The following is a 22101-nucleotide window of genomic DNA, read 5'->3' on the forward strand; positions in this document are numbered from 1 at the left end:
TATGCAAATTAGGGGCTATGACCCTACTTGACAGCTCAACATTGTGCATTTTCATGAAGAAGAGATAATAAGCTTTTAAATGACGAATGGTGTGGCTGTATGATGTGGCTGCATGTGTTAAAATTATTAAAATATTGTTATTCAAAAGGGGAAAATAATTTTTCATAATAAATATGGAAATATTTCAGTGAAATCAATCTCTTTGGATATCCATGTTGTATTCTACATGCAAATACCTTTCATTTGATATATCACTCGGTAGTTTAAAAGTATGTTTAGAGTAGTCAACCATGAAATTTCTAATTTTATATCGCATTTATGCAAATTGGATACCCGTTTGAATTATGCAAATTAGGGGAGATGGCCCTACATGGCAGCTCCACATCGTCAATTTTCTTGAAGTAGAGATAATAAGCTTTCAAATGACATATGATGTGGCCGTATGTAAGATGGGTACATTAAGTGTGAAAAATAGGTGTGTCTGCCGCTCGCCTATATTGCCTACGAAACATAACACCAATAGTTGTAATTATGACACCGATGACAACTGAATGTTACAGATCACTCAACATATAAAAGTATAAAAACTGTAAAAACGATTTCGGGATTACTATTTCCTGTGGTGCACAATTCCTGTTATTTGTTCAACGCTGTCTTCATAATAAGTAACACAAATAGGTAATGTACATATAATTTTTACAAATTTACTTACCAGTGGGATTCACCAACTTTGGTATCAGCTTTCTGAGGGTCCTCACATTATATTGATTTACACTGGCTGTAGGAATTGTCAATGATTCTGCATCAGGAAATAGTAAAAGAAACTTGTTTCTTAGGACATGGAACAACTTAACAATACCGGGTATACCTTACAAACTTGCAAACTTATTTAAGAGTAATCTGTCATGCAGTTATTCAATTTTTAGACTTTGACAAGTTTCATATATTTGAAGCTCATTTGCATACTTCTGATACCGGTAATAACAAATTACACTGAACAAAATCCAATCTTCAGTCCCAAGTGCATCTGCACACAAAATACCATGATAACAGCTGTAGTGTTTATAACTTCATCCGCTAAAAAAATCCCAATTAAGGCAAAAAAAAAAAAAAAAAAAAAAAAAAAAAAAAAAATTTGCTTCTAATCCTCGCGCGTGTCAATTCAGACCACCGTATCGACTGTTTTTCTGCTCATGAGAAAATAAAATAGGAATAACTTGCAAAAATATGCAACAATAGTGCATTGTACAGTGCTGTATAAAACAGAGCAGTAAACAAAATAACTGACACTAACATTCCATTCAGAACTGTACACATATATCACTGTTATGTTAAGCTGTCAAAACTGTGCATTGCTGCACTAAAAGTCAAACCATGGCACAGAACTGTTGCTATACAAAAATACTAAAGCAACACTGCTGCACATTTATGTCTATGCATGTTGTTCTCATGTTTGTTCACGTTGCAGTGGTTGAAGATTAAAAAAAATTAAAGAAAAAAAACCACGTCACAGCATCATTTTTGCAATATGTCTAGGATGAGAAACAAACTTTCTATTTTTCTTGGCCTAAGCACACATTAGTGAATGTTCTCCCAAGAGCAATTATAGAGTTGTGGCCACTACTCTATATATTTTCTGTAAACAATAGAAACTCAATACAATAACAATTACATCTCTTGTTTTGAAATTAGGCACAGATCTATCAGAAAATCATGGAGAGAACACTCTTGGTATAACAATTGTTAGCTAAAATGCCAGTTAATACACTTGGCATAATTGATATTAATTCACCTCACATGACTTTGTATAAAAGATGAATAAAGACTGGCATTTAAATACGGCTAGTTTTCAATCGGATTCGAACCCACAACATACGGCATCAGTCGCCTAGCTGAGAGGCCATAGACAGAACCGCTCGGCTAAATCTCCACTCCCAAAAAAGAGTGGTTCAATAGCCGGCTAAGTTGTTACATTTTTCTGACTGAGACCGCTCAACACGTTGTATACTATGTAACAACTATGTAATATTATAATTAGGCGCACATCTATCAAAAAATCATGGGGAGAACACTCCTGGTATAAAAAATGTTAGCTAAAAACGCCACTTAATACACTTTGCATAGTTTATATTAATTCACCTCACATGACCTTGCATTATATGTAATATTGTTGACATTAGGGAGCAGGAGTCTAGTAATTAACTAAATGAGCATAACTTACCCTAATTTTGCAGGCCAGATGGCGCTGGCAATTCTCTTGCCATGGCCACTTTTTTGAAATGCTGTATTATTTGGGGATTTTCTGCAAACTCAGCCATGTGACTTGCCCCTGTATATGATATGTATACTTACTCAAAGCAACATCTGAAAGGCTCTTATATAGTAAGCATAATATTCATCTCAAGAACTATTTGGTCATCAATGTAATTTCTTATAAAATTTTGCATCGAAATTGCAGCCTGGTGCCCATATTGGATCATATCACGAAATAAATTGACATGTATCTGTTTGCCACATTACTCTCTCTTTATGCTAAGTTTGAAAAAATAGTGACAACATCACTGTTCGCTCCCATATAGTTATCAAAACAAGTCAACAATTGTATGAAACATGGACATACATATACAGACAGACTGACATACACAGACTGGCACAGAGTGATGACATTGACCCCAAGTGTGCCTTGGCCCATGGAAAGTGATAAAGATATAACAACAGCTGAATGTAATGATAAAATAGTGAAGTATACGCCTATACAGGCACTGAGAGTGAATATGTTACAGCAATTTGATTAGTTTATTTTCCTTTTCTACTTCTGTGATAAGGGAATCTTTAAGACAATCAATCTGCAAGGCAGTATATGTATTGAGAAATAATATGTTATCTTTTACAAGCACACAGTAAACTGTTCTTGATTTTTCATTTACAATATTTGACATAGACTGAAATACATAACATGCAACCAATGTTTACACTTTGCCCATACACCAGATACATGGAGAAATTTCAACATACAATCATCAACTCAGAAACCCTACAGGATAAAGTAAACATTGTTCTTCCAGAACAGCTGGTGCATCCACATCTGGAACAACTAACAAACTAAACCAATTACATACACAAGGATGATGACACAAGAGATAAAGTTAAACTGTGGTGAACTTGACTATTCCTTTCAAATCCTTACCTAACTTGACATCTTAAACTAAATACACTGCATGATAATTGCGCACAAAAATACATCGGGTGGACCATTGATAAGGGAGGGTGTCTGGAAGATCGATGAGGTACATTATCTTTTTTATCGATCCATAATTCTTTTTTTCCCCACTCTCCCACCTTTTCTTTTAATCAAACCTACTCTGGCTGAATTTTTTATCGGCATTTGTTTGGAATTTTTTCAAAATCTGCCAGGATTTTTTTACAGCATTTCAACACCAAATACAGTTTACCATATCAAATGCTTACTAAATCACCACATTATATACTCTTAGTTCCAGTAGATATAAAATTACCCAAAAAAAATCTTAAAAATACAAAATGAAAGATATCCCAGTAAAAGTGACAGTTTCGCAAAGTTGCCCCAAAAATTCAAAATTCCGGATTTCAACTTAATTTCAATATATCTTATTAACAAAACCAGAAAAACCTGTTTACTAAATATCAAAGCAATCAGACAGGTAAATTTTGAGAAACAAATTTTTTGACCAAAAATGAGAAAAATTGCCCCCCAAAATACAAAATTGCAGATTTCATCCTACTTTTGAATATATCTAATTAACATAAACCCTAGGAACCTGTACACTAGATATCAAAGCTACCAGATCAGAATGAAGTTTTAGGAGAAAAATTTTTGTACCAAAAAAGGCAAAAATTGCCCCCAAAATAAAAAAAATGGCCAGTTTCAACATACCTTCAATGCATTATATTGAGATTAATCTTAGATACCTGTATACCAAATATCAAAGCTATCAAATCAGTAGTTTTTGGATAAAAAAATTTTTTATCAAAAATTGGGAAAATTGCCCCAAAATTACAAATATGACAATATCAATACAATTTGTACAAGCATGACTGAGGCCATCCTGAGGAACATGAATATAAAGTTTCATAGCAAGCAGACGAGCGATACCAGAGAACAAGATTTTTTTACTCAAAACGGAAAAAATACCCTAAAAATACAAACATGAAAATTTCATCCCAATTTTTGCACACATAATTTAGAATACCTAAAGAAATCTGCATACCAAGTTTCAACCAAATCTGACCAATGCTTACTGAGTTTTAGCCATTTGCAGGATTTTTCCTTTTTTTCCCCTCATTTGCATATTTTTGGCACTGATTTGTTCATTTGAACAAATTCACATCTCCACCCCTGGGTGCACCTGTACACCAAATACTAAGACAGTAGATGCTACGGTTTAGGACTTTTTGACGTGGACGGACATACATACGGTACATACATACATACATACATACATACATACATACACACATACATACAGACGACATTTTTCAACCTTATACGAATACCTCCCATTTGCATATATACATAATATGCATATATGGGAGCTAATTATAATATAATATTATATGACAAAACAATTTCTTTTTGGCAAATATATTCAGAATATAATATTATATGGCAAAACAATTTCTTTTTGGCAAATATATTCAGAATATAATCAGAAATAGCTTGAGGCTGACAATATTTTGATCATTTCACTCTGTCCATCATATCATCTGCAGATATCTTGATTGTTGAACTGGGATATCAATATACCGTGGCTATGCACCTGTGGATGGGCAGAGTGCAATTTATGTCCCAAGGCTTTGTCTGTGGAGACTAAGATTCTGATGCAAAGATTTAGAACTATCAACAGCATGTGTGTTAGTGATATAAGTAACTTTTCAACTTACACGTACTTGCTGTATATTTTTGGCAGCTCCCTTTGGATGAGCACGAACAGTTGTTTTCTTCAATAATCTCCTCTTGAGTTTCCAATTTGGGTGACAAAAATTCAACTTATTAGGATTGTGTGCCTCCACTGCTTTATGGAATTTCCACATTTTGAATAATCTGTTATCAAAAGACAAATTATAACAAAAACAAAATTGGCAAATGTGTTGTTGATCTGGTGAAATAAATGTATGCACTTCGTTTTGGTGATTCTGTGGTTGTTTTGTGTTTTCATATGTTTTGAAACTCCTCACTTGGTCCTTAGTCACAAAAAAATGTGACCAAGGACCAGGATGGTACATTTTAGACAAAAGGTGAGAAATGCATGAGTTGATTAGAGTGTAAATATGTTGTTGAACTGGTAAAAGAAATGTTTGCGCTTGGGTTTGGTGATTCTGTGATTATTTTGTGTCTAAATATTATTTGAAAATCCCCACTTGGTCCTTAGTCACAAAAAATGTGACCAAGGACCAAGCTGGTACATTTAAGACAAAAGGTGTGAACTGCATGAGTTGATTAGAGTGTAAATATGTTGTTGATCTGGTAAAATAAATGTATGCACTTGGTTTTGGTGATTCTGTGATTGTTTTGTATTTTCAAATGATATGAAAATCCCCACTTGGTCCTTAGTCACAAAAAATGTGACCAAGGACCAGGATGGTACATTTTAGAAAAAAAGGTGTGAATTGTATGAGTTGATTAGAGTGTAAATATGTTGTTGATCTGGTAAAATAAATGTATGCACTTGGTTTTGGTGATTCAGTGGTTATTTTGTATTTTCAAAGGATATGAAAATCCCCACTTGGTTCTTATTTGTCACAAAAAAATGTGACCGAGGACCAAGCTGGTACATTTTAGACAAAAGGTGTAAACTGTATGAGTTGATTAGAGTGTAAATATGTTGTTGATCTGGTAAAATAAATGTATGCACTTGGTTTTGGTGATTCTGTGGTTGTTTTGTGTCTAAATATTATTTGAAAATCCCCCCTTGGTCCTTAGTCACACAGAAAATGTGACCAAGGACCAAGCTGGTACATTTTAGACAAAAGGTGTGAACTGTATAAGTTGATTAGAGTGTAAATATGTTGTTGATCTGGTAAAATAAATGTATGCACTTGGGTTTGGTGATTCTGTGGTTGTTTTGTGTCTAAACATGATTTGAAAATCCTAATAAATTGGTCATTAGTCACACAAAATGGTACACCTTAGTCTAGAGCCTGGGGTACGTGTCACTTTTCTCCGTTTGTAATATGAAATATACCAAAAGTATTGAAGTCGGTCAATAACAATCACAATTTAAAGATTTAGGGTGGATACAGCACACTGTCTTAGTGACAAATATCTCGTGAAAGCAAGAACTGTGAGAGTGTTACCTTAATATCGTATGGGATGCCTCCGTCTCTCTCCCTCCTCAATGATGCTTTACTGAATGGTACAGTCCGTGAAAGAGGCTGAAATGGGGTCACGAACTGTTCCTTAACACTTGGTCAGTACACATATTATGTGATGCCCCATTCCTCGCAAATCTTAGCGTAATCAACCACAGTCTCTTGACGGGTAGCGCTGAGCTGTTGCCGTTAAGAGGCGCGTGGTTTACGATGATTTAAATAAGCCATACTTAGTCTAAGCATTCCCAGATCTTGAGCAGTCTTAAAATACACATATTTCGAGAAAATAATAAATAACTGAACAATCCATGTCAATTTTAAACTTTCTGAATCCAGCACATTGAAGCATGGCAGTGTTGAAAATCTCGGAAAATTCGAGAAAGTCCACTCGGACACACCAGTCGAAATGCATATGACCTAATAATTATGTGAACAAATAATCGCGTGAAATACAACAGAAACGGCAACTTACCGGTAATTTGTCAGTTTCGGAACGAAAATAATCCTTCCAATGGTGTTTTAAACTGGAAAAGAGAGATTTTCTGTATCGGGAAAAAAACTTAATGACTACGGGCTAATATGTGGGGCGCTGTTCATTTGAAAAGATTTTATGGCAAATGCATGTAAATTTGCTAGGCTGAGATCAGAGTGACAGCCATTTTTTATCGAATCATTACAAAAATTGGCATGCATATAGGGTGATAGGGATTAATATATGTACCAACTTTCAATGCAATCGCGCCCAGCATCGCTGAGAAATTTACGTGAATGAACGCACAGTCGTCAAATATAGGAAACAAAACGCCGCCAGGCAGCCATTTTAGACCGGATCAAAACGAAAATCATGTGCATATGTATAACATATAGAGTAATCTATGTACCAAATTTGAATGGAATCGCTTTTAGCATATTACTGAGAAATTTGCATGAATGTACACACCGACATCAAATACAGGAAAGAAAATGGCCACCAGACGGCCATATTGGATCAGATCGTAAAACAAATCGACATGCATATATGTATGGCATAGATAATAATCCTTGTACCAAGTTTGAACAAAATTGCTCCAGGCATCTCTGAGATATCTGCGTGAACGGACGCACGCACGGACATGACCAAACCTATAAGTCCCCCCGGACGGTGTCCGTGGGGACTAATAAGATATTTGTTGGTGTGTCAATAGTCTCTGTAGGTGATATGTTGCAACTCAAACCTGTCATGGATGGATGGATTTTTAAAGATCTATACCAGGGATATGGCCCTTTACCAATAAACCTCTGGAAAAAGTACTTTACAGAGCATGAACTGACAGATATTATGTGACAGAAAGATGATAAACATTTTGCAGAATTACTTAATCATCTCAGAGTTGGCCCATATACACAAGAAGATATAAACCTACTTCAGCAAAAGGCTGACGAATTTTCTGGTCAAGCAGATCAATGTGAAAATGCAATTCACTTGTATACTACAATTGTAAATGTTGAAAAACACAATGAAGCAATTTTCACTAGAGTGCTGACAGTGAAATTACGTTGGCTCACCTGCCAATGCAGTAAATTTTGCTTACTCACTTTACTAGTTGCCTGATAGTAAACTGCCAGCTACTCCATTAGGACAGATTGGTGTTAATGTATGAAACTTATATTAATGAGCCGAATCATGCCGTATACACAGTTAAACGTATCTAACACAAATCTTGTGTATCCCATATGCCAACACCATGCCTCCAAGTCAATTACTGCTTACCAACAACCAACTACTTCAAGCAACTGGCCTCACACTTGAGGAGCTTCAGTGTCCTTGACGCTATTTTCTATTCTTATGAACACCATATTTATCTGATCTTCACCATTATTTGAATTATGGATACTGTCTCCTATTATTGGAGAACAATACTTACGGTAAATTATATACTTGCATAATATTCAATAGTGTGAAATTTTTTATGTAAAACTCGCATGCTATATTTTGGTAATAATCATAAATCTGAAGTTGATACATTATTTTTCAAGTAAATTCAACATTTGGAAATTCCCATGACTTTTAAACTTATTTCACACTCTCACTGCAATTACACTCTCACTGCAATTACAAAAGCTTGCTTTCATAGCAACATCTGCTTTGCAACTTTTTTCATTTTTCTCTCTTAGCTGTAAAAGAAGTCATGTGCCCAAAGCACCACAGTGAAATGCCTACTTTTAATTTGCCAACACACCGTAAATATGTACAATCTGAATGGTTATTGTTGAAAAGTTGAATCAAAGTCCCAATTTGTATTCTGTATATTCAAATTTTGTTTCAGTACAAACGTGATTTTTACGCTCCCATATATGCATATGTGTATATATGCAAATGGGAGGTATTCGTATAAGGTGGCAAAATGGCGTCTGTGTCTATGTATGTAAGTATGTATGTATGTCTGTTAGTCCGTCCCGATCAAAAACACAAAGACTACAAGACAATATGTCTTCATATTTGGTAATTAGAGGCATCCTAGGTTGGAGATGTGAATTTGTTCAAATGAAGATGTATGTGTCAAAAATATTCAAATGAGGTACAAAAAAGTGAAAATTGGTGAAGATGCTGCAACTCGGTAACCACCTGGCAGAATGTGTCGATATTTTGTGTGTAGGTAGGTAGCGTCAATCCTTTAAAAAACTGTTAATTTTAGAGGGATATTATTAATTTTATATTTTTAAGAATTTTTTTTTCATTTTGAGGTTGAATATCTTTGTTCTTCAAAAATATTTGTTTGAGAATCTTAAAACTTGGTGTCCACATTACTATGGATTATCCATGCATTTTGTATGTATTTGAATGGTGATGTTTTGGTTGTTTTATGAAGACTTTTTTTTAACATGCATTTAAAGTCAATGTTCAAGGTCAATTTATTTTCAACTGCGTCACTGCTGCAGAGCCAGCTCCACCTATTTCAACGCGTCATTGCAGTTACGGTTATAGTGTAGCACCCTGTTGTTGCACGCTGAAGAGAGACGTGTAATTAGGGAATAGTATCAATTGATGTAATAGCCAAATTGTGACGCAATTCGACATGCCATTGTGCGTAAAGAAAAGTTGAAGCTTGAACTTGCTACTACTCTGGACTTCGGATTATTTCCTGCGTTTTGCAAGATTTTTGGGTGCACTTCACGAGTCAGAAGGTAAGCTATTCTCTATGTCTATCAATACTGTTTAAAATGTATGGTCTATTATATTTATGCATATTTTTACATGGAGAAGTTGTGTATAGTGGATTGTAGTGTGTGCACGTGTACTTGAACTTTAGCGTTTGTGAAATTGTTGAGAATGGCATTGCCGAGTCAAAATATTCTGAAGTGACAATGGGGATTACATGTTGTGAGGTTACTTTGAGATATAGAGTGTTGCGTAGCATGCATTTTGATATGAATTTGAAACAGCATGGCCAGTTGTCGATCTTCATCCGTTCAGCTACAGTGCACGGAGCTGAGTTTACGGACTGTGTGGTTCATCGATATTATACGGCGGTTCGGCCCATGCTAAGCGTTGATGTCTGTTCGAACCGCTGAAACAACAGCAAAACCTTTCTTAAACAAACAACTCAGTTGAACACATACACGTGTATTGTTTAAAGTAGAGGTTTCAAACAGTCTGTTCCTGAGATGTTCCGCGGTACTATATACGCCAAACTGTGTGGACTTTGAAAGACGTGTTCTGTATTTAATAATACGCTGGGCACATCATGTACTTTGCCGAGGCTGGTGTGCTCGAAAACGAAGATCGATGCAAGTTTTGGATTCAAAATTGGCTGTTTTCGGCGGAGAAACTGCCCGCCGTATTTTCTGCAGGAGGACCAGCGGTTTTTTCTATATCAGTCTGCAGGACTGTGGTGGGAGGCCGTATAACGCCGGTAACACACAGCCCTGCCATGCAGAGCTATACCGCATACAAAAGACAGAAAAGCCGTTTCTAAATGAGCTTGCGTGTTTGCGTGCTGTTCTAGTGAGGCTTTTTTCACTTGACGTTCAACGTTACGCAGTTTGAACCCTTCCTCAACTGAGCAATTTCCGCCGAAATAGGAAGAAATTGATCGAGACCAGCAACAACTGTCGTGCATGACGATTCGATTTCGCCGCTGCGTGGCCACGGCCGCAATGTGCATGCATCGCGTTTGTAGGTAGGCGACGTTACAGTCAATCGTCATTTTCACACGAGACTGCCTTGAGCATACTGTACTAGTATACACGTGACGTCATAACTCTCGCGAGACTAGGGTGTTTGAGAAAGCATGCACCAGCTGCAATGAATGCGGAAGTAAATGTAGTTTGAGCGGGTCATTGAGAGAGAAACGAAAGTCGACAACGACTAAAACAGACCAGTATTCTAATCTTGTTTTCCACTTCGTCGAGATAAAAATCAACTTTGCCTTGGGACGATTTTCCTTGCCACTTGGGTTTCAAGTGTCATCGCCGCACGTGGCGAGCCCCGTGAATATATCTGAATGGGCCGCGCTGTAGGATGGGCTTCTGTATACAGTGCATTTCAAAAGGACGAACCTAAAACGGTAAATGCGTTTTCGTTTAATATCGACCGCTCGTGTCGGTCGTGTGAAGTCGATCGGGTATCAGTTAATTCGAACGTAGGTGTACTGTGGCATTAGTCTGTGGCATCAGTTCGTACAATTAAAGGTTCATAATTTGTAGGTGTGTGAGTGGGTTATATCATATCGAGAGTCTATGGTTATATCAGTTAATGTCGGAGAGTACAGTGTTAGTTGCGTGGCAGTTGTAGTAGTAGGTACATGCATGGTACATGTGACCTGTTTCGTTTTCAACTCAACTTCAAGTTCAAGTTGGCTCATGGTTCATTGGTTGTAAATAAGCTTGCTTGCTTAATTTCATTATCATATTTGTGCTAAGTTCTTGTTATAACAAAGACAGTATTTTTCCCTTAGTGTGTAGTAGGTAGCAATGAAAAAAAATATATCAAATTTGACGTTTCATTGTCTAAAAAAAACAGTTGCCCATGTGGGCTACGACTTCAAGTAGTACAAGATGTATATAGTTGCACAAGGACCAACCCTGGTATACCAATCTGTTAGCACAGAGATACCGGGGAATTTCGAACCCTTTTAAATTTTTTAATGTGACTCTTTATTTAAATCTTATCCTCTTGGGAGAGATGATTTGAATTAAAAGGGTATCTACAAACAAAAAGATTTGTTTTATTGTTTCTTCTCTTGCTGTTTTATTGTATCATGTTTGTGAGGACTTCTGGTTGACTACACAACAACAATTATGATGCAATGTGTTGCACAATATTTTCTTTCAGGGTGTTTTGAATTGTTATTTATGCACACCTCTTTTATTCAAAAAAAAATTGAATTGTAGGATGCTTGGGTATCAATTAAAAATATTCCCTATTGACGTTGAGTTAGCATAACTAATTTATGAGTTTTTAAAAAAAATATACTTTATCTCTACCAGTCTGTAAATAGTTTTGAAAATTATATTTTGTTTTTAATACATAGGTTGAAAATACAGCATGCCAAAGAAGAAATATTGGCGAAAATCAGTTGTGAAACAACAAGTAAGTGTGTACAAAATTCTGCTAACGGGTGAGCAATCAAGTAGGCTTAAAGGGCTAGATCATCGGTTGTAAGTCTAGTCTGGTGTTAGTGCTTTTACATTTAATTAGTCTGTGTGTCTCAACATCCTGGTATGTTTGTGTAAGCTTACCACCATAATTCAATTATATGATTGTTCAGCCTCAGTAGACACCTTATGCATTAAGTAAACAATTTCAGCAGAGTTATTGGCAATATTAGCACAAAAGGATGCACGGTTAATATTTATTTACCAAAGACCATGGAAAATTACCAGAATGCAAGGCCATGCAGTGGTTATTGATATGTTGCGATAATTATATGTGGGCTTGTGGATGCTTTGGAAAGTAAAAGCTCCTATGTGTGGTACTTTGTTGCCTATATTTTTTGTTTTCAACACCACATTGCTTGAATGTAAACATGGTCACTGAGGAATAACTCAGCCACAGGTAGTGAACAAGTGTTCACTTGATCAGACAACTAAAAATTCAATTAGATAAATTATTAGTTGAAATTAAGTTTCATCAATTTTATGAAACTGATAAGTCAGGGTGTATACTTGTTAGTAAGTACAAATATTGATGGGAAGCATGGCTGTTCTCTGAATTCTTGGCCAGATAACAAAAATAATGTGAAATGTGAAATTAGCAAAAATCAAATTTCTGCCAATGAATGTTACTTGAAGATGAGTTACATTATCCAGTTACTAGGTAACATTTCAATTGTTATTAAAAAAACATTGGTAAGCTGCCCCCCTTACACATACAAATTTTATGTTTCAAATACTTGTTTTTTGAAGTTTTTTATCGTGCTACTAATGTACATACATTTTATTGATACAAATGTACTCTGTATAAATCACATGAAAATTAAGTAAATCAAGGTGATATGAAAATAGCATGAATATGACACTTGAATGATATGCTTGTTAAACTAAATGCATTTTTTTGTTTCTTTTACAGCCTGGTGCTGGCAGGAGCCATGCTGATAATAGGCGTACGTCAGCTGACAATTCTGGTTTGGGTGGTTCCAGTGAGGCAAAACACCCATTACCATGTAATATATCTGTCGACAGTGATCGATACAATAAGAGTTTGCTACCATACGATAGTATTCTATATGAAAGTACCTTAAGCAACTTACACTCAAGCAACCTATTCATAAGTGAACCATCCATAAGCAACCTTTACAGCAAAGAATGTCATGTACCACAAAGCAGTGCACAAATACAGTCCAACAGTAGTATACTGCCTACAGATCCTTTTTTACTGCAAAGTAAAACTATTCAGACTCAGAAAAGCAACTGTCAGAAGCTTGAATGGGAAAGTTACACTATAGGCCATGTTATCCAAGCTAGTATTCATCAAGGAAGTCCTGTTTTTCATGAATCTTCAAGAGGTAAACAATGCACTTGTAATGCCCTAGTATACTTATGTGTATCTCAAGACAAGCATTCATTAACATCTGAGGACTTGAATTGCATTTTACATAATGGTGACAGTTTATACAGAGAAACAGTCAGTTACCTGCAGGCCAGCAATGAATTTCATTCAGACATTTTAATGTTTAACGAATTACCAATATTGTACACATGAAGTCTTTGCAGTACAATATAGAGAAATGCAAGCAGTATTTTGGGTTGTTAGATCATTTCAGAGATATAGATGTACCAGACTGTTTACATTTCAAGGACGCCATTACCAAAGCTTTCAATTCTAGTAACACTTTGTTGTTGATGACAGGTGGCTATTGTATGGCTCTTTCCAAACACCACAGTGGTAAATATTGTATATTTGATTCACATAGCCGTAATTCACATGGCTTTCAACACATTGATGGCTCAAGTATTGTAATATTCTTTGACACACAATATGCTCTAATTAATTATTTGTATTCTTTGTTTGATAACTTGAATTTGAATAAAATGACAGCGCATGAGCTTCAAGAAGTGATCATTCATGCTAATAATTCAGCACATCAGGCTCGACAGCAACATGACAGACATGAGGAACTTATGGTTAATTATTTTAATTTCCAGACACAACAACTATCTTCTAAAAAGAATGCTCAGAGGTTAGACAGCTATAAAGGTAATGTGAACAGTACTGTGTCATCTGTACCTAAAAAGGTTTCAAGTAAACAGTATGCAAGAGAATATAAACAGAAAAGAAGACAAAACCACTCATTTTTGGCTGGTGAACGTGAAAAAGATAAATTAAGGAAAGCTCTGAAGAGGCAAAACCAAGATTTTAGAAAGACTGAAAAAGTTCAGTTGAAATTGCATATGCAACAACAGAGACTAAATCCTCAATTCAAACACAAAGAACATTGTCAACAACAAGTACAAAAGAAAGCGCTAAGACAAAATCAAGTGTTCAAAGAGAAAGAAAGAAAAAAATTACGGTCACACATAACTGAACTTCGACAAAATCCAGAATTCAAAGAGAGAGAGAAACTGAAACTACGGTCACATATAACAAAACTCCGACAAAATCCAGAATTCAAAGAGAGAGAGAGACTGAAACTGCGGTCACATATAACTGAACTCAGACAAAATCCAGTGTTCAAAGAGAATGAAAAACAAAAATTACAGTCATACATAACTGAACTTCGACAAAATCCAGTGTTCAAAGAGAAAGAGAAACTGAAATTGCGCTCACAGATGAAATACTTGCGTCAAAATCCTAACTTCAGACAGCCAGAAAAGGAGAGGCATAAAATATACATTCAAAATTTGCGAAAGAATCCCACATTTAGACTAAAAGAGAAATTAAAGACCAAAATCTCCATGAGATCTCTTCGCAAATGTACTGAATATAAAAACACTGAGAGACAGCAGCAACAAAGTTATAAAAGCTCCCAAAGGCAGAGTGGTGTTTTCCAACAGAAAGAGAAACATTTGAAACGAAAAGCACAAGACATAAAGCGCTTAAAAAACAAAGAAAGATATGTAATTGAAAGCAGTAGTGAAGCAATGGACTGTTCAGAAATTACTGAACTGAATACAACCTTGCCAGACAACCGTCATGGTGAATTATTGCAAGACTGCATTGATAGTTTCCAGAAACATACATCTCAAGGACCCATTTATGTCTGTTCATCATGTCATCAAACATGGTTCAGAAAGTCTGTAATTCAAGCTGCCAAATTAGCCACACATTCTGCCAATGCATCTCAATACCTGACTGGCTATATCTCTGTCAACAATACAGAATGGGTTTGTACTACATGCTATAGATCTATATCTGCAGGCAAAGTCCCAAAACTGTCTATAGCCAATAGAATGAATTTTCCCAATATACCATCAGAATTACATTTACACCAATTAGAGGAACGCTTAATAGCTTTGAGAATTCCTTTCATGCATTTGTGCAATTTGCCCCGTGGAGGTCAAAGATCATTATCTGGTCCTGTTGTGAATATCCCAACAGATATAAACCCTACCATCAATATGCTACCAAGAATGCTTAATGAATGTGCAACTATACCAGTCAAGCTAAAACGAAAGTTATCATATACACGATGCGAATTTACTGAAAATATCAGACCCAACAAAGTGATGCAGGCATTAGTGTGGCTTATGGAAAATAGTATTCTATACCAAATTCAGGTATCCAAATTGATGATTCATGGTTCCAGAAAATCAGTGATAATACAGATACTGACATGGCAGCCTTCATTGATAATACAGACAGTGCATCCCAACCGTCAGTTGAATCTGATTCTGACACTGATTCTACCGGTAGTGATACATTCAGTGAGGTTGAACCTAAAGAGGGTGACGGTTTGCTAATATGGATACTTTACTTGATGATACGAATATCTATATATAATATTCTGTGGACAACGTCGACTCATTGATACAGAAAATAACTCTCCTGTATATTACAGTGACATATGTAAATGGGAAGTTCGTAATGTGGACAGACGCGTTGCTAATTGTGTACCAAATATATTTTTTAAACTGAAGAAATTGCAGTTGAAACAAATACATGATAAAGTACACCTTGCACTACGGCGTTGTAAAACTGAGGGTAAAAATTACAAAGTTGCTGACCTATTAAACCCTGATAAAGTAACAGAACTACTCAGACTTGATGACGGTTTTTATATATTCAGAGATTTGCGTAATTCACCACCTTACTTGGAAAAAAGGAAGAAGGATGTCTTTGCTATGATCAGACAACTTGGTTTACCGACATGGTTCTGTTCCCTCTCAAGTGCTGATACTAGATGGATTGACCTTCACCGCATACTAGGCCGCCTTGTTGATGGTAAACACTATACTGATGATGAATTGAAAGCAATGGATTGGGCTACAAAGACAAGGTTACTGCAATCAGACCCTGTCACTTGTGCTCGATTCTTTGACCACAGAATAAATGTATTCATACACTATTCTCAAAAGTCCACATGAACCAATAGGCAAACTTACTGATTACTTCTACAGAGTTGAATTCCAACAAAGAGGTTCTCCACATATTCATATGTTGATGTGGATTGAGAATGCACCAAACTATCAGCAAAACACACCTGCAGAAGTGATCACTTTCATTGACAAATATGTCTCATGTTCTTCCAATGTACCAGCTGAAATAAGTGAACTACTTAACCTGCAAACTCATAAACACTCAAAATCATGCAGAGAAAAAGGTAAACCCATATGTCGTTTTGGCTATCCAATGCCTCCAATGTCAAAGACAATGATTCTCACACCATTAGATAATGATGATACAGTTGACAAAAAAAATACAAAGAAATTTATGACAACATCAAAGAAAAACTAGATGATATGAAAGAAGGAAAATCTGTAACATTTGCCAACTTTTTGTCCAGTGAATTACATATTAGTTATGAAGAATACATTCTAGCTATCCGTAGTTCTCTACAAAGAGTCACAATATTCCTGAAACGAGACCCTTGTGACTTGCGTGTCAATTCTTACATGAAACCATTATTACCAGCATGGGGTGCCAATCATGATCTTCAGTTTGTGTTAGATCCATATGCATGTGCGATGTACATTGTATCATACATAAGTAAGTCACAAGGAGGTATGAGTGCTTTACTTGACCAAGCATGCAAAGAAGCCAGACGAGGTAATATGGAACTCAAGGCACAAGTCAGACACATGGCAATAAATTCTTTAACAATGTTGAAATCAGTGCACAGGAGGCTGCTTACATTATACTACAAATGCCACCAACTAAAGCCACAAGACAGGTTGTATTCATTAATACATCACCTCCACATGAAAGAACATTTCTACTGAAAAGTAAAGCTGCCCTTGAAAACACACCTGGTGATTCCACTGACATAGAAAGTGATAATCTTATCAAACGTTATGCTAGAAGACCAAAAGCATTGGAAAATTGGTGCCTTGCAGATTATGCATCCAAACTAAAAGTAAAATATCCAAAAATAGCACAAGTCACCACCAGATGTCAATGATGACAATCCAGATATTCTCAGTGAATCAGACGTCTGAAATGGCAACAAATATCACACCGGATAAATCCAAGATAAATATCAATCTCAGAAATGGAATTACCATACAAGAACTGAAAACTCCTCGTGTAATACGCTGTGTCAACTACAATAACAGAGTTGACAATGAAAATTACTGTCGAGAGAAATTATTACTGTACATGCCATGGAGAAATGAAACTGTAGATTTACTGTGTGACTGACTGTGACACATTTCAAGATGCCTATGAACTTAGTAAGCATATTATTGCAAATAATGCAGTAGATTATGAACACTATACAAAAGAGTTGGAACAAGCAAAGCAAGCTGCTGAACAGTGTGATGTCGATGATACTGATGCATTTAACCAGATTGCACCAAATGCACAGCAGACAGAAAATGATGACTTACAGACAGGTTCCACGCCAAGTGAACACATATACATATACTTTGATCCTGACAAACCTGAACATGCCATATATGATATATTAGGTATTGATGTTGGTCTAAGGACTATCCCGATACAATCAATGATGACAATAATACTGTACCTGGGCGTATCCCTGATGACCAATATTATGCACTGGTGAGATCTTTAAACTTAAAGCAGAAAGAAATATTCCATCATGTCCTAAAATCCGTCAAGATGAACAAAGATCCTTTACATATATTTATCACAGGGGGTGCTGGTACAGGAAAATCTGTTGTAATAAAAGCAATTATCAAGCTTTACATCGATATCTGTGTTCAACTGCTGGAGAGAATCCTAATGACTGTAGATTGTTGTTGTGTGCACCCACAGGAAAAGCAGCCTATAATATCGATGGAAGCACGTACAATACACTCAGCATTCAAAGTACCAGCGAATCAAGGTTACAAATACAAACCACTAGACAGCGACCAACTGAACACACTAAGAGCTAAATATCGAAATCTATCAGTTGTTATCATAGATGAAATAAGCATGGTTGGACATCAACTATTAAATTTCATTAATTTGTTCCTTCAACAAATTAAAGGCAACAATCTATTATTTGGCGGTGTTTCATTGATAACTGTTGGTGACTTGTATTAACTAAAGCCTGTCATGGATGGCTGGATATTCAGTGACTTAACAAGAGAGTATGGACCACTAGCAACAAACTTATGGCAGGAATATTTCACTATGCATGAACTAACTGAAATCATGAGACAAAAGGATGATTTACACTTTGCACAATTTCTCAATCGACTCAGAGAAGGAAATCACACAAATCAAGATATAGCTGAGTTGGAGCAACATTCTGTTCATCCAAGTAATCAAACATACAATAAATCAGCTCTCCATTTGTACACTACCATGAAAAGGTACTAGCACATAACACTGAGGTATTTGAAAATGCTCCCTGCAATGGATACAGTTGTAGGTGACGTGTCACAAAAATAAAAGCACAGATCCTGAAAACGATCCCCAAAGATTAATCCAAAACATGCGGTTTGTTATCAGAAGCACCTATAGCTATCGGACTCAGATATGATATCACTGCTAATATTGATGTTGAAGATGGCATGACCAATGGCGCTAGTTGTATAGTGCACAAAATAGACCACAGAATGACAAATACATCCAACAACAGATCAAGTATAATATGGGTTGAGTTCGATGACAAACACATTGGTCTTTTAAGGAGACGAAAATACAGACACTTATGTCAAGGTAATATGAACAAAGAGTGGACGCCAGTATTTGATATCAAACGTCAGTTTCCTGTTATTAGATACCAGAAACATGTCTCAGTGATGAGAATTCAATTCCCACTGAAACAGTCTGCTGCAAAAACAATTCACAAATCTCAAGGTGCTACAGTAGATGAGGTAATAATCAACATGGCTGGAAGAAAAATTGACCATATACGGTACATTATGTTGCTATAAGCAGAGTGCGTCAATTAAGTGGCCTTCATATTCTTGACCTCAATAAAACTAAAATATCAATATCTGAGGCAGTTAGGAATGAAATGGCCAGGCTACGTCAACATGCGCAACTTCAACTGTGCTTCATACCGTTGTATGATCTACCTAAGGATTACTGCAAAGTAGTATTTCTAAATACTAGATCATTACATAAACATTTTGCTGATTTACAAAGTGAATATAACATTCTTGCAGCTGATATCATTGGTACCGCTGAATCAAGATTAATAGCCAATGATAACGATGAAACTTATACTCTCCCCAACTACAGCTTATTCAGAAATGACCAAGTCATTGAATCCAATATCACTAGACCCTAGCTACCATGGACTTGTCCTGTACATAAGGCAAACATACCAAGTACTTCATGTTCATTAATATACAACTGTAGAGCTTGAATTCATATATGCAAACTTATTAACAGTGCAGCATCAACATATACAAGTCGTTGTACTCTATAAGTCTCCTCGTTGTAGCCTACAATCATTTCAAGAGCAGGTTTCACAAGCTCTTCTTCCACATGTCAACTTAATAATACCACTTATTATCACAGGTGATTTTAACTTTGATATCTTTTCTGACACTAATGCTACTTTCCTTAACTTTATGATGACAACCTTTAAATGCCAGCAACTAATAACTGAAGAGACCACTGATAACCATTCAGCTTTAGATCTGATTTTTGCTAATCAGTCAAACATTACATCTGGTACAATAGAAAATTCCTGGTCAGACCACAAAGGAGTATATGCAGTTATACCAGCTGATCAACCAAATGAACAAAATACTAAAGAAGCCAACATACTATGAATGCACTAATTAAAGCAAATCCAGTCATTTATTGCAAAGACCTCCTTATTATTCACGGCCATGTTGGTAACCTTACAGGAAACTCTTCAACTAGTCAAAATATACTGAGAATGATATTGTTGAAATGTCATATTAATTATATATAATAGAAATGAAATGTTGCCAGCAGACAAATTAATACTCTTTCTCCCAAGTCATAGTTATTTCTGTGGTTTGTCTATGCGCCTGGTAGAAAGATGAATAATATATTTGCATGCATTTGCCAGACCGTTCTAAGAGTTACTCCTTCCGTATGAATTCAATCTCCAGTGATTATAATAGGGAAAAATCATAATCAAGTATGCTTTGTAGTGTTACTGCGTATTACGATAGAGATATATTACCCGTGATTTTGTAGTGTGCACATGAGGAGACGTAACGTATGTCAATGAAATACAGGCAAAAGATAGAAAAGGAAGTGTTTATGGTTGTTTGACCTGCCGGGAAAATTGTACATGTCAGTAACTACTGAAAATGTTAAATTTTTTTTATACACTATGATTCTGTTTTATATACTTCTAAAACTGTCTTTTGTACTGTTACATTTTTAAAAAGTGTATTTTAAAAGTCTCTTATCACTGATTGATGTGGATTAGACCCTATGGAAATAAATTTTTGTTGTTATTTTATTATTATTGTTATTATTATTATTATTATACATGTGAACAGGTGTATAAATTTTGTGAACTACGTAAAATTGGGAATGATCATAGAGGTGCAAAAAGGGCATCCTGGAAATGATTATTCCTCAAGGTGACTTTGCACACAACATTGATTACATTTTAATGAAGTGGTAACACAATCGCGCTGTGGTCACTGATGCCACAGACGCTACTATGGTCATCTGTTGATCTCGGCGCCCAATGATCTGAACCTTCTCAGATTGAGCGCCGGCTATATACTGGTATTTGGTCCAAAGATATTCACATGTACTGGTGACTTGTTGATTAACGAGGATGCAGAATTGGGCGTCTGCTCAATTCTTGTCAACATCCCACTACAAAAATTGGACAGCACCCACTGGTTACAGCACTCAGGAGATAGCATATGCACCTGGCATTTCTACCTTGGTACATGTGTTTGGAAAAATCACATCATACACAACATCTGGGCATTATATGTACGTATATTCTCAATTAGAACTGCCTTCCAACTCATAACGTCCTCATACTTAACTGTTTGCAACCTCTTTATACTTGTTATATTTTACAATTTTTTTGACTAGTTGTATGTGACTTTTAGGTATATTGCCATCAAACTGATTGCTTTTGTAGTTTCATGGTTCTGTTGAATTATTAGAATTTCTGTTCAATTGATGGTATTTTGAAGACTTGCTTCGCAATGTCACTCAACATACTCTCTTCAATCACGGTCCCTACTTCACATTTGTGTCTACATGCAGGTGTGTGTTAATGTATGAAAAATTTTTGGTCATACTGGCCTATACGATTTATTGTTGTTTAATTTCATTTTTTTGCCAGTAACTATATTCATATACAACTGTCTGGCATTCCAGCCTAACTTAATATAATACAGTATTTGTTAACAGCGTTTGTGATTCTTTTCCTGCATGCTTTAATATTTGAAAAAGGCACATACAATAAACAAACTAGTAAAAACATGTCCTGTTATTTTCATATTAAATCAACATACAAATTTTCTATGTAACTAATTTAGCCATTTAGGCTTGTCCTGTAAGTTATTAACGTTTTTCCCCAACATTATTTCAATTCAGGATATGAAAAGGACACATACGGTCAGGTGAAACAATGCTATGAAGAACTATGACAATGGCAGATTTGTCTGGCCAGGCTAAAGTCACTCTACCAAGTCCACTCTTCTATGATACCAATTTAATACCAGATAAGTTATCATGGTATACACTGTAAGGACATC

General features: G+C 35.8%; 1 long non-coding RNA gene across 1 annotated transcript; it reads right to left on the reverse strand.

Moving 5' to 3' along the window:
* Positions 1-736: 736 nt before the first annotated feature.
* On the reverse strand, positions 737-6571 carry LOC139146390 (uncharacterized). The gene is made up of 4 exons (XR_011555145.1): positions 6334-6571; positions 4921-5080; positions 2222-2329; positions 737-799 (listed from the first exon to the last, which is right to left on the reverse strand). It is a non-coding gene; the product is annotated as an uncharacterized lncRNA (long non-coding RNA).
* Positions 6572-22101: the final 15530 nt, after the last annotated feature.

The sequence above is a fragment of the Ptychodera flava genome, chromosome 12, assembly GCF_041260155.1.
Source record: "Ptychodera flava strain L36383 chromosome 12, AS_Pfla_20210202, whole genome shotgun sequence".
NCBI lineage: Eukaryota > Metazoa > Hemichordata > Enteropneusta > Ptychoderidae > Ptychodera > Ptychodera flava.